General features: G+C 43.9%; 1 protein-coding gene across 1 annotated transcript in view; it reads right to left on the bottom strand.

The window, feature by feature from the left end:
• The window catches only part of sv2ca (synaptic vesicle glycoprotein 2Ca), a 416,052-nt gene extending 405,642 nt beyond the window's left edge, over positions 1-10,410 (bottom strand). Inside the window, exon 1 of the mRNA XM_085990666.1 lies at positions 10,105-10,410. The gene's annotated coding sequence lies outside the window, so the exon portion shown is untranslated. The remainder of the gene's footprint in view (positions 1-10,104) is intronic.
• Positions 10,411-12,747: the final 2,337 nt, after the last annotated feature.

Genomic DNA, 12,747 nt, shown 5'->3' with positions numbered 1-12,747 from the left:
CATTGACTCCCGGTCCAGCAACGCCTCAAATTTTAAATTCTCATCCTTGTGTACAAATTCCTCCATGGCCCAACCCTATGTCTGTAAACTCCTGCAGCCCTACAATCCTCCGAGAACTCTGCATTCCTCCAATTCTGGCCTCTTGTGTATCCCCAATTTCCTTCACCCCATCATTGGCGGCCATGCCTTCAGCTGTCTAGGCCCCAAACTCTGAAATTCCCTCCCTAAACCTCACCGCCTCTCTACCTCTCTCTCCTCCTTTAAGACATTCCTTAAAACCTACTACTTTGACCAAGCTTTTGGTCACCTGTCCAAAAACTCCTTATGTGTCTCAGTATCAAATGTTGTCTGATTATGCTCCTGTGAAGTGCCTTGGGACATTTTATTACACTAAAGGTGCTATAGAAATGCAAGTTGTTGGAAAGGAAGCCAAAGGTTTGACCTCTAACCCTTCCCCAGTTCACCATGCCCAGGGATTGGCCAGTTTAGCTGCAATTGAACCTGCTACCATCCTTCTAGGTATGCTTTCCTGCCAATTACCTCCCACTGAACACACATGCATGCAGCCATTCCTACATATAATGTGTGAATTCTTTCTGGAACATCTTAATAGTGGGTTCAGTTCTGAGGCCACTTCTGTTCACTGTGTATATCAATGATTTAGGTATAGACCTAAAGGGTATGTTATCGAAATCTGCAGATGATACCAATATACGATGTACAGTTAGTTCCTTAGAAAACCAAAGGAAGCTGCAAAGAGATATTGATAAGATGAGGGGAGTGGGCTCAAATGGCAGATGGAATTCAATGTCAGTAGTGTGATGATGTCAGTAGTGTGATGATGTCAGTAGTGTGATGATGTCAGTAGTGTGATGATGCATTTTAGTAAAAAAATAGCAGCAGTAATTATACTCTGACTGGAAATAGGCTCAATGCTGTGGAAGAACAGAGGGATTATGGGTACATGTTCACTGGACATTAAAGGCAGCACCTCAGATTGATAAGATTTTAAAAAAGCTAATGGGATTCTAGATTTCATCAATAGAGGTATATCATATAAAAGTTATGTGATGGTGAATCTATATAAAACCTTAATAAGAGCTTAGCTAGAGCACCATGTACAGTATTGGGCTCCACATTATAGAAAGGATATTTGAGTCTTTAGAGAGGATACAATGCAGATTCACTAGGATGCTGCCTGGTATGAAGAATACAAAAATGAAGAAAAACTTGAAAAATTGCAGCTTTTATTGTTAGAACCACAGATTACGGGCAATATAATATAACTATTCAGAATTATGAGCGGATGTGGAATAAGGGACCATAGATTTAAATGTAAAAGATGTAAAACAGAGGGCAGAAGAAACTTCTTTACACAGAGAATTGTGAGGATGTCAAATTCACTTCCAGGGTTAGTGGTTGAGGCAGAAACTATGTTGAGGTTCAAGATTAGATTGAATAGGTGCACGCACGAAAATGAGAATGAAGAGATATGCAAATAAGCTGGGTAAATGTGATTAAAACTCGCTCGCATGGTAGATAAATGTCAACACAGAAGTGTTGGGTCGAATGGCCTGTTTCCATTGAGTAACTTCTATGCATTTCCATGTATTTCCTCCTGGGTTATGGCACCTCCCACACAATAAAGCAGTTCCCCCTCACAAACTCCACCCCACTGTTAATGTAAACAACATTGTGCATGCTCACATATATCACACTAAAAATCCCCACTGAATCACACACACAACATAAAAAGCCAACCGTGTGTTAAATTTAGCAATAAGAGAACTGAGGGGCAAAAATTGATTATGGCTTGTTTTCATGCACATAACCAAAGGCCAAAACATGAGGTCCGAGGCTCACCTGAAATTGGGCCTCAGGCTTCATTTCAAGAAGCTTGTTGCACCTCCAGAAACAGCTCGACCATTGCTGGCATTCCAATTTTGGGCCACCTCCATTGCCAGCAGCAGCTCTCGGATAAGTCCTGGGAGAGGGGAGAGGTCAATGGGGGGGGAGGGACAATCATGGACTGGAAGCAGGCCTAAGTGTGAGGAGCTCCACAGGACCTTTTTTTAATATACTTCTCGGTGGTGGTCGCTGCCTAGGCTGCAGCGACCGCTGGAGAATCCTGAATGGAGCAAGCCTAAAGCCTCCTCCGCTCATTGTCCACCAGTTTAGTGCAGGGGTCCTGAAATATGTGTTAGGCCTCAAATTTACATATGTAAGGGGCCTAACACCTATTTTGGGTGGGTGCCAGGGACGCTTTAGCACAAGAGATCCTATTTCTAACTCTGATTATTTAATGGTAATGAGAGTGAGATGTTAGGCCGTTATTAATGCACAAATCAGCTAGCAAATTCAGGGGATTAAGAGATACGCCATGAGTTGTAAATGTCCAGAACTTGTTAGTCAGTTTACGGTGCTCCGCCATTTGCTTTGCACAAACAGCATCTTGTTCTTAGCCTCCCCGTTATTTTTAAGAACGTGCTGGATTTGCGCATTAATTGCCCATTAACGGCACAGAAAGTTCAGTCTGGTAATTAACAGTGTAAATACCCTTTTAAGGATGTGAAATTATTAATGACTGCCAATCAGCCCCTCTGGTCCAGAAAGGGAACCATTTAAACTGCGGAGTCTCATTCCTTCAGGTAATGAATTGTTCTTAGAGATTTTACAAATGTAAAATTTTATGTTTTTAAATTTTTTTTCTTACTTTTCCTTTCTGTCTCTTTTTCTCTCTCTCATAATCCAATCTTTCTTTCCTACTCTTTATTTCTCTTTCAGTACCCGATTTGACACTAATTCACCACCCTGTTTCCTTCTTCATCGGCCCTTTGTTTTGTTATCAATCCTTCAATCTCATTGGTTAAGGAGATAGACTATTGGTCCCACTACTGACGAAGATCCAAGATGCTCTGTTCCTCTCCCGGACAGCTCGCACTTCCAGCAAGTTATGGCACAAAAAATTTAGATTTGAATGGTGCAGGAAAAAGTCTAACTAATGACATACGCTGATGCCCCGCTCCAGCAAGTGCCGGCCCGTTATATTTATGGAACAGGCCTACATAATTCATGGTTATAAACACTTGTTACTCCAAGTTATTTTTGCTTTAAAATAAAATGGTTTTCTTCAATTAATTTTAATTTGCTGGAAAGCATTGATTAGAGTAATCATTGTAGATGATTGCATTTGATTTATTTAAGTGCTGACTAAATTAAATGCTTACAAATTCAATTTGAAATGGTTTGGTGGGGAAAAACTGAGATTTAAAATTATCTTTGAACATCAATTTTTTTCTCTCAAGCCACTTCTTATCAAATTCATTAGTAGAAATAACAGTGGTACAAAAGAAAATATTATTCCAGCATGTTGTGTTGCAAATTGTAGGCTATAGATCTATCCCTGGGATGCTCAACATGGTGAATTCCTGGTCACAGTCAGATTATCAAGAAGAGCCAAGCGAGTATTTCCCCAAAGGATAGAAAAATATAAATGGGCAAATCATCCCAGGTTAGTGCTTTGTGTCTCCTATTGCTGTGAACGTGCCTCTGTAAAAGCCTGGAGAGCAGGTCCACCAGTTGCACATTCAGCCAGCAGATACGACATAGTCTGGAAAATCTAAAAGGGTGAAAGATAAAACAAAGGAACATTTTTTTTGTAACATTTTAAACAGAGTCCAAAAAATTGAAGTATTTCATTGATGAATAATTTTCTTAAGAATATACAAAAATCTGGACTGAAAAATCTGGACATAATTGTTCAAGCTAACTCCATCCATAGTCCAAATATGATTATGCCATCACAGACTTCCCTTATCCCCATCAAAGCCTGTTGATCCATTACTTTTAGTGACACAAAAGAAAGGGAAAAAAAGGAAACTTGCATTTATATGCTGTAGCACCTTTCATGGCATCAGGACGTCCCAAAGCACTTTACAGCCAATTAAATACTTTTTAAAAGTGTAGTCACTGTTGTAATGTAGGAAACGTGGCAGCCAAGTTGCGCACAGCAAACTCCCACAAACAGCAATGTGATAATGACCAGATACTCTGTTTTTTTAGCGATGTTGATTGAGGGATAAATATTGGCCATGACAACAGGGAAAACTCTTCTGCTCTTCTTCAACATAGTGTCATGGGATATTTTATGCCCACTTGTGAGGGCAGATAGGGCCTCGGTTTAACATCTCATCCAAAAGACAGCACCTCCGGCAGTGCAGCGTTCCCTCAGTACTGCACTGGAGTGTCAGTCTAGCTTTTGTGCTCAAGTGTCTGGAGTGGGGTTTGGAACCTACAACTCTCTGGCTCAGAGGTGAGAGTGCTACCACTGAGCCATGACTAACACATGGTGAATTTTCTGATTCTGCACTCCCATTCTTAATTTAAACAGATGGAAAATGGTGGGCTGCACCAACGACCTGTGCTTTCATCAACTGAGACTCTGTTGCGGCAGCACACAATTGACCCTAAGTTCCTTCCCCGACCTCCCCTGGAAAAACAAATCAAGCAATCGAACTCCACTTTAAAGTTGTCAGTTGAACCTGAATCAGCTAACTTCTCTGGTAATCTGTTTCACGTAGCAATCCAGATTATGAGTTCAAATCCCAACACGCCAATTTGGGAAACTGAAGTCACTAAATCTGGTGATTTGTGGGCTGGCACCAGATAAAATGGCCATCAAAGCTGCTGAATTGTTGTAAAATCCCAGCTGGTTCATTAATGTCCTTCAGGGAAGGGAACCTACAACCCCTACCCAGTCTGGCCTACATGTGACTCCAGTCCCACACTATGTGCTCAGGGCAACTAGGAATGGACAATAAACTTGCCAGTGGTGCCTACATGCCAACAATAAATTTTTTAAAGGTTATCTTGTGGGTAAAAGAAAAGCTTTTTCTAATTATAAGTGCATTTCTCGCAAGCACTTTATTTTCTCAAATTACTTTTTCCTCACCTACATCACCTACCATTTCGCAACTGACACTCTTAATGGAGCTGACCAGGAGTGAAGAAAAGATTTTCTCTGCAATCCCTTCCTATGAGACTTTAGGAATGTGCAGGGCTAGAAATGATCTCTGCCCCTTCCCAAAGTTCAAAAACTATCATCCTTTACTTGTATTAGGAGCATAGGAATCTAAGGTCAGCCTCTCCCTCACGACACTGCTCAACTCAGTCACAAATCTACATCAGAGGGCTGTAGAGCCAACACACAACACTTTCTAAAATTGTCATCATTATGTGGATTTTGGTGGGACATGGATTTATGTTTACAATTTACTCAACAGCAAGCCAATAATTTTGGTTGTGTCATTCCTGGGAAGGTATCAATCTGATTCTAGGTGCTTTCCATCAAGAACAAGTGAAACATTGGAGGCTGAGTCATCCTGGACTGCTCTTTTTCTAACCACCTTATACTGTAAGGATCAAGAGCAGTACTGGCAGAGGATTGGGCCTGAGTCACCCATCTAGTCCTCTCAGATAGGGAATGATGTATGGAAACAGGAAAATAAAATCATTAACAACATAAATTATCTTTTTGTTTTCTCATCTGCTGCTCTGTATAGGTCTAGAAGTTCTGGTACTAAGTGGAAGGTGCCTGACATCAGGTGCATGAAAGAGTCATGCTGCAGAGCCTGACTGCACTCAGCTCTGACTCACACTCTGCAGCATGTTCCTAAGAGCAGACTCCATTTTGCGGGAGCAGAACATGATGCTGCATTAGAATAGTATTGTAGTGATGTTAGTGTAGTGCAGGAATTAATCCCATTATCTAAATTAAATGTACATTGAACAATTGGGAGAAATATTATTATACTTATATAAGAGTGTGGATGCTTTACTGAAGGAATTAAATCTCAAATGAGCGTGTTCCCTGCTGATTTACAATAGACATATAAAACACTACACAGCACAGCACAAATCCCTCATTGCAATAATTATTTTACTTTCAGGAAAGTTTATCTACAACAGATGATTGAAGGCTACAAACAATGATATATGCAGCCATTCCTCTTTACATTTAAAAAATGATGCTTTTATTTTTAAAAGTTTACATTGTTCAGTCCCTGGACCCTTGTCATGCCTAGGCTAGGAATCCCAAAATTCTGAAAAATCAACTGTTTATTTTCTGCAAAGCTTTAGGTCCCCTATGCACCATTTCTAATGTGCCTTTCTCTTCCTGCAGATTTCTTCCCTCTCCTGAAGGTGTTAATTCATGTTGGCATATAGTTCCATCCATGAGTGTCAATGTCTTCAAATACTCACCCAATTGACCATGCTTTCTGTGTGATTCTAGACTGTAAGTGTTGACAGGCTATTTGACTATGATGGGCATCACAGTCAAGTCGAATCATTTCCTCACCTGATATCTATGGAGGGGTATGTTCCAGCAAGATTCAGAAATTGGAGATCCGGCTGATTTTCCCTTTCTTGCCAAGGGTCACTAAGGCCAACTGCCATGAGGCCAACCAGTACCCTGGCTGACTGCACCATTTTATAATAGAGTCCTGACTGCCAACCTGATGCTAAGTAATTGACTAATTGAATGTGGAATAGGTTGATGTGATCTCTAATTTATTTCCCACATTTTGGCGGAAGCGCTTAAATCTCATTGTCATCCCTCTCAGGATGAAAATCTGTGCCATGCAGTGAGATGGAAGAAATCCTCAGGGTAAAAGCTAACTGTACAACTGGGCTGCCTCTGTTCTCCACTTATATATTTAAGAAATGCAAAATGATGACGTCGTAGATAAGACTATCTTCAAGCTGGCCTTATCTGTTCTGCCGTTCTTTTTGAGGGGAATAGAATAATTCTGGCCCTGTTCCTGACCGCCAGCTCCATGTCCCCTCGGTATAGTCACTGTGCTAACTCCTCCCTGACTGCACCACTGAAGAGAAAAGGAAAATCCCATTACCAGTACTAGATAAATGTTGTGCCTGCCCTTGATGCAAATCCTGCCCGTCTAGCAAAATTGTTGGTACCTATAGTGCAGCCCTATAAGTATATTAGTGTTATAAAGTGTGCAGTGTTATAGATAGACTGCAGCTCACTATAATTCCAGTGTTATGTATTCTAAAGTCAGTCTCATTCATGGAAATTACACACATCATTCACTATACTATACATCTTCCTGCAACAAAATAACCTACCACTCACATGACTGGTATCGTGGAATTGGCTATATCATAATACTTATAACATCCAGTCACTGAAGTCAATTCACAAAGCCACCAAGCAGCTCTTAATACTGAAATCACTGGAAATTAACAGCTTACACAATAGACGGGATGGAGTCAAAGTCAGTAGCAAGAATACAGGGCCACCATTTATTTATATATTATATTATTATGGTCTTTCATTTTGTGGTTTATGAAATAATTTAAAGCCTTTGAAGCAAATAATCTAAATTGGTTCAATAGACAACTGGATGTATTTCTGGAGAGTTAAATGATGAGACGTATAGTGAGCAGCTGGGTAGGCTGAGACCACCAAAAAAGAGATGGGCCGGTGAGACAAAATGGCATTTTCCTGTTACTAAAAAATGTTCTTGATAGTGCACCTACTGCCTTAATACAACTTCCTATATGCCCACTATTCTATAAGAATTACACTGTCTTTGAAAGCCATAGAAAAAGTGTATCATAATAATAAAGCATTATATGAAACAGTTGTTATTTTAATAAAGCGTCAAGACCGCAGGTCACTGCATCTCACAGATACAATAAAGTACTAATTTGCTTTCTATATTCATCTAAAAAGCAGAGTGAACCATTAATTACATGCTTTATTTATATTTATCTTGCTGACAGCTTAGCGTCTGTCACACCTAAAGCATGAAGAAGAAGACGGTGTAATGAAAACACTATTAAAATCTCTTAACGCCACTCAAACTTTTTTTACCCTGCGCAGTTGTGCGTACAGATACTTAAACTGAGACCTTTTGCTCCAAGAAAACTTTCAGAATCATAGACTTGGACTGGCAAGTGTTCGAAACACATCAGTTACTTTTCAGAATCATTGATTTATCCATCGAATAGTTATGAGGAGTAGCAGGAGATTGCACAGATTTAAAAAACAACTTATGGGGTGTATAATAAAAGATGCTTTTGGGCAATGAACATGCGGCCAAACTAAATTGAACTGAATGTAAGATTTTGTGACTGTGCTAATGTGTTTTCAGACATATAGATGGTGAGTGGCTATTACAAGTTTAGTAGTATGACTCTGACAGTCAGTCACATTGTGTATTTATGCTATTATGTAGATTCCAATGTGCTGGGTTTATTGAACATTTTACTGAATTTATTTGAAAAACAAAGAATCACAAACAGCCCTTCAGCTCATGGGTCTTATGGAAGAATACACGGGGGCTGGATTAACAGTAAAAGGCACAGTCCACTCAAGAACACAGTATCAGACTGCTGAACAAAACACATTTCACATCTGAAGAAATCTGTGTAAATTAAGAAATCAAAATATCTCAAACACCAATACTTACGAAAAGGAAATCGGTGTTATTGTTTTAGGAGGAAAACACAGATGCAGCACATTTCATTTCTAAAATATCAGCTTTTTAGGTTAAAAAAAAGTATGTTCAAATATAAGCTGATTTTTAAAACTTCTCTCCAAGATTCCGTCAAATCCTTCAATACAGTCAAGTTTTAGGAACTCTTACTAATCTTTCTCACTAAAACTAACATTTTAAAGGCAGCCCTGGAGCCAGCCTGCAACCCGTAAATTACTGATCTGAAATGATTAATGGGAACTAGAGAGTGGCGTCTAAGTAATTGCTAACATTTGGTTTTCCAGAAAACGCACAGCGGTCCACTTCTGCAAGAGAACAGACCGGGCTGTCGCGGTCAAAGAATAAACGATTTCAGAAGCTAATTTCGCCTTCCTTGATTATGTCGGGGTAACGACTAGTCAAAAGACAAAGGCAACTTTTCGAACACCATTTGAAGTTACACATCAATCACAAAGTCTCCTCAACGCAGACAGGTTTTGGTGATTAGATTTTTTTGTTGTCCTGACTGTGCGTCTGCCCACTCGGTGCTGAAATGACAGCTCCAGGATGACTCGTCTCTGCGGCAGCAAGAATCCCCTTAAACGCAAGAATAACCCGAATCTCGGTTTAGACGGCGTGTCTTGTGTATTTAGCACAAAAAACAGCGCCGTTCGCTATTCATTTCACACAGCATAATCCCCTTCCACTGGGCTCAAAGATAATTTATCAGCGAGATGCCGTATGACAACTGCTGATCAGTTGCAATTACGGCGATAATCTGATGCATGTTCAAGTGACGGGTCCCAGAATATAGCTAGTATTTACACAGCAGCTTGCGACTTTGTTCATTATGCTTCTTAACCCTTTGAGGACTGAATTAACTTTTCTTTTTCTTTAAAAAAGTTCATCATAGGCTGAGCACATTTCTGCTCAGCTATTATTTTGCTTCAATTACATAAAGGCGAGTTCTGCCAATTTCATCGGGATGTGAGACAGGGACCATTGCAATGGGACCATGTGTAAAAACATGACACCTTTGCAATCCTCCAATCGTGGATGATCCTCAACGGGTTACACAGATGAGACTTTAAAAAAAAAACATGAGTAAATCCTCTTGGAATAATTGGGAACCGTGACGAAAAGAAAAGCTGGTATGCTCAACACCGAAAACTGTTCCCGGGGACAGTGAGCCGCAGCATTGCTGAAGCTGCAAGCTGCCGCCTAGCCCTGGAGTTCCAGCCACGCGTCTTCAAAGTTCAGCACTGTTCGAACCCAGCGTGTCTTCAGCCTCACATTTATGAAATAATAACACACACACGATGCAAGGAAACGAACTTAGAAAACTACCTGAGCGTGTTTCTGACAGCCGAACCGTTTAGGACGTTGGATCCTGTTTCATATCCCCATTTACCATATATTGGCAAACAGCCCACTGCATAAAGTTAAAGCATTTGACTCGACATTTCCATCAACAGCTGTACTGAGACATAAACCCGCCGTGGCACACGCTCATTTAAAAGGCTGTTAGCAGGACTAGAGAACTAAAGGGGAATGAATTGACTGTGGGATCAGCGGGCAGAAAGAAAGGAGCGGGTTCACTTACTTCGCTGAGAAACGGCGACTGCGGGGAAATCCCAGGGAAGGTCTTAAAGCACAGCAGGCAGCTGGCGTGATTCAGACTGTGGCTGCTTGCTGTCTCTTTTTTTTTGCCTTTTGCTTGGTGCCCCACACTAAAATGGCTGCAAGTGAGGTAGCTTCTGCCAGTGGGGTGTTTTTTTTCTTTTGACGCTGCAGCCCTGCCACTGCAGTGCTGGATGAAAGAGAGAGAGAGAGAGAGAGCGATCAATAATTGTAGCCCAGGGAGTGGAGTGGGCAATCCCAGCTAATGGAACAATCCAGCCTCCAGCAACTGTGTGAGTGTGTAGGGGTGGAAAGCAGGGCAACATAAAAGCTGTAATCTGCATCCAACCCCACCTCCCCCCCACCCCCGCAAAGAAACATCTTAAGATACCTATAAATATTGTATGTGCACACAGTACTGCACTACACAGTCCAAGGCATATGTGAACAGTAGTAGCTGATTCATCCACTCTAGTTTGGGAAAATGTGACTTTTGATAACACCATGCCACCTGATATTTTTTTTGCGGTAGTGCATGGGATTGCTTGCAGCATCTGCATTAGTGCTGACATTTAAATTCCTGAGGCCACACAGCAGCATAATGGGCAACAATCTATCATTTTTACAATAGCATGATCTGTGGTGCAGTCACTTTCAACGCTATTGCAAAATAAAGAGAGAAAATCTTCTTTTAGTGCTCCACTGCTCAGGAGGGGTCAGGTGCAGTTTATTTTAATTTTCTTTTCGGCATAATTTTTTTCAGGGGTGATTTTTCTCCCTTTTTCTTTGTCCACCTGGCCTGGCAATTACAAGGGTGGATGGTTTCCCAAATCGCTGCCAATAAGCTTTGCAATTAGCTGCAAAGAAGTGCCAGGAACCATCCAGGTGTTTGCCTCTAATTTCCACACGCACCCCACCTCACTACGCTTCTGTGGGCAGATTGCCTTCCTGCTCGACACGGGTTATATCGAAGATGAGCAAAGCAGGGCTCAAACCTGCAACCACTCCGCTTCTGCTGCACTGAACACTAGTGTGTGAATGCTCATTGTCAGCTGGGTACGTTGTTTTTTGGTCAACATGTCAAGTGCTAATGAGACCATATTGATGGGATACAGAATAGACATTAGTTAAGTGGTATCGCATGGAAAAGATGTTTCTTCATGAAATACTTCCATTGGACAGGAGTTCAGCTCAACATTGTTGTTGGGCCTCAGGCCTCATTTCCAGGAAGTGGCTGAGCTTTGGAGAGCGAGAGGCAGCTCACCTGGAAACGCATGTCTGAGCATCGGACCACTGTGACACTAGTGCGGCCCTCAGGTAGGTGAGGAAGGGGGTGTGATTGAGGAGGGGGGCGATCATTGGCCGGGGAGGGGGAGGAAATCACTGGTTGTGGTGGAGGGATTGCTGGTCGGAGGATGCATCGCTAACTGGAGGGAGCAATCGTTGACTGGAGGGAGCAATCATTGACTGGGGGGAGCAATCGTTGACTGGGGGGAGCAATCGTTGACTGGAGGGAGCAATCATTGACTGGGGGGAGCAATCATTGACTGGGGGGAGCAATCGTTGACTGGAGGGAGCAATCGTTGACTGGAAGGAGCAATCGTTGACTGGAGGAAGCAATCGTTGACTGGAGGGCGCAATCGTTGACTGGAGGGAGCAATCATTGACTGGGGGGAGCAATCGTTGACTGGGGAGGCGGCACGATCGGTACCCAGGTGGTGGGCAATCGGTAGCTGGCGGTGGGTGATCGGTAACCGATGGGCGATTGATAGCCAGTGGGCAATCAGTAACTAGGTGGTGGGTGATCGGGAGCTGGGTGATCGGGAGCCAGGCGGTGGGTGATCGGGAGCTGGGTGATCAGGAGCTGGGTGGTGGGTGATCGGGAGCCGGGCGATGGGTGATCAGGAGCTGGGCAGTGGGTGATCAGGAGCCGGGCGGTGGGTGATCAGGAGCTGGGCGGTGGGTGATCGGGAGCTGGGTGATCGGGAGCCGGGCGGTGGGTGATCGGGAGCTGGGTGATCGGGAGCTGGGTGGTGGGTAATCGGGAGCCGGGCGGTGGGTGATCGGGAGCCGGGCGGTGGGTGATCGGGACCCGGGCGGTGGGTGACCGGGAGCCGGGCGGTGGGTGATCGGGAGCCGGGCGGTGGGTGATCAGGAGCCGGGCGGTGGGTGATCAGGAGCCGGGCGGTGGGTGATCGGGACCCGGGCGGTGGGTGACCGGGAGCCGGGTGGTGGGTGATCGGGAGCCGGGCGGTGGGTGATCGGGAGCCGGGCGGTGGGTGATAGGGAGCCGGGCGGTGGGTGATAGGGAGCCGGGCGGTGGGTGATCGGGAGCCGGGCGGTGGGTGATCGGGAGCCGGGCGGTGGGTGCTCGGGAGCCGGGCGGTGGGTGATCAGGAGCCGGGCGGTGGGTGATCAGGAGCCGGGCGGTGGGTGATCGGGAGCTGGGTGATCGGGAGCCGGGCGGTGGGTGATCGGGAGCTGGGTGATCGGGAGCTGGGCGGTGGGTGATCGGGAGCCGGGCGGTGGGTGATCAGGAGCCGGGCGGTGGGTGATCGGGAGCCGGGCGGTGGGTGACCGGGAGCCGGGCGGTGGGTGATCGGGAGCCGGGCGGTGGGTGATCGGG

The sequence above is a fragment of the Somniosus microcephalus genome, chromosome 1 (genome assembly GCF_052327205.1).
Source record: "Somniosus microcephalus isolate GS21.2 chromosome 1, FLI_Smic_1.0, whole genome shotgun sequence".
NCBI classification, from domain to species: Eukaryota; Metazoa; Chordata; class Chondrichthyes; order Squaliformes; family Somniosidae; genus Somniosus; species Somniosus microcephalus.
This window is presented reverse-complemented; position numbering and strand designations above follow the sequence as displayed.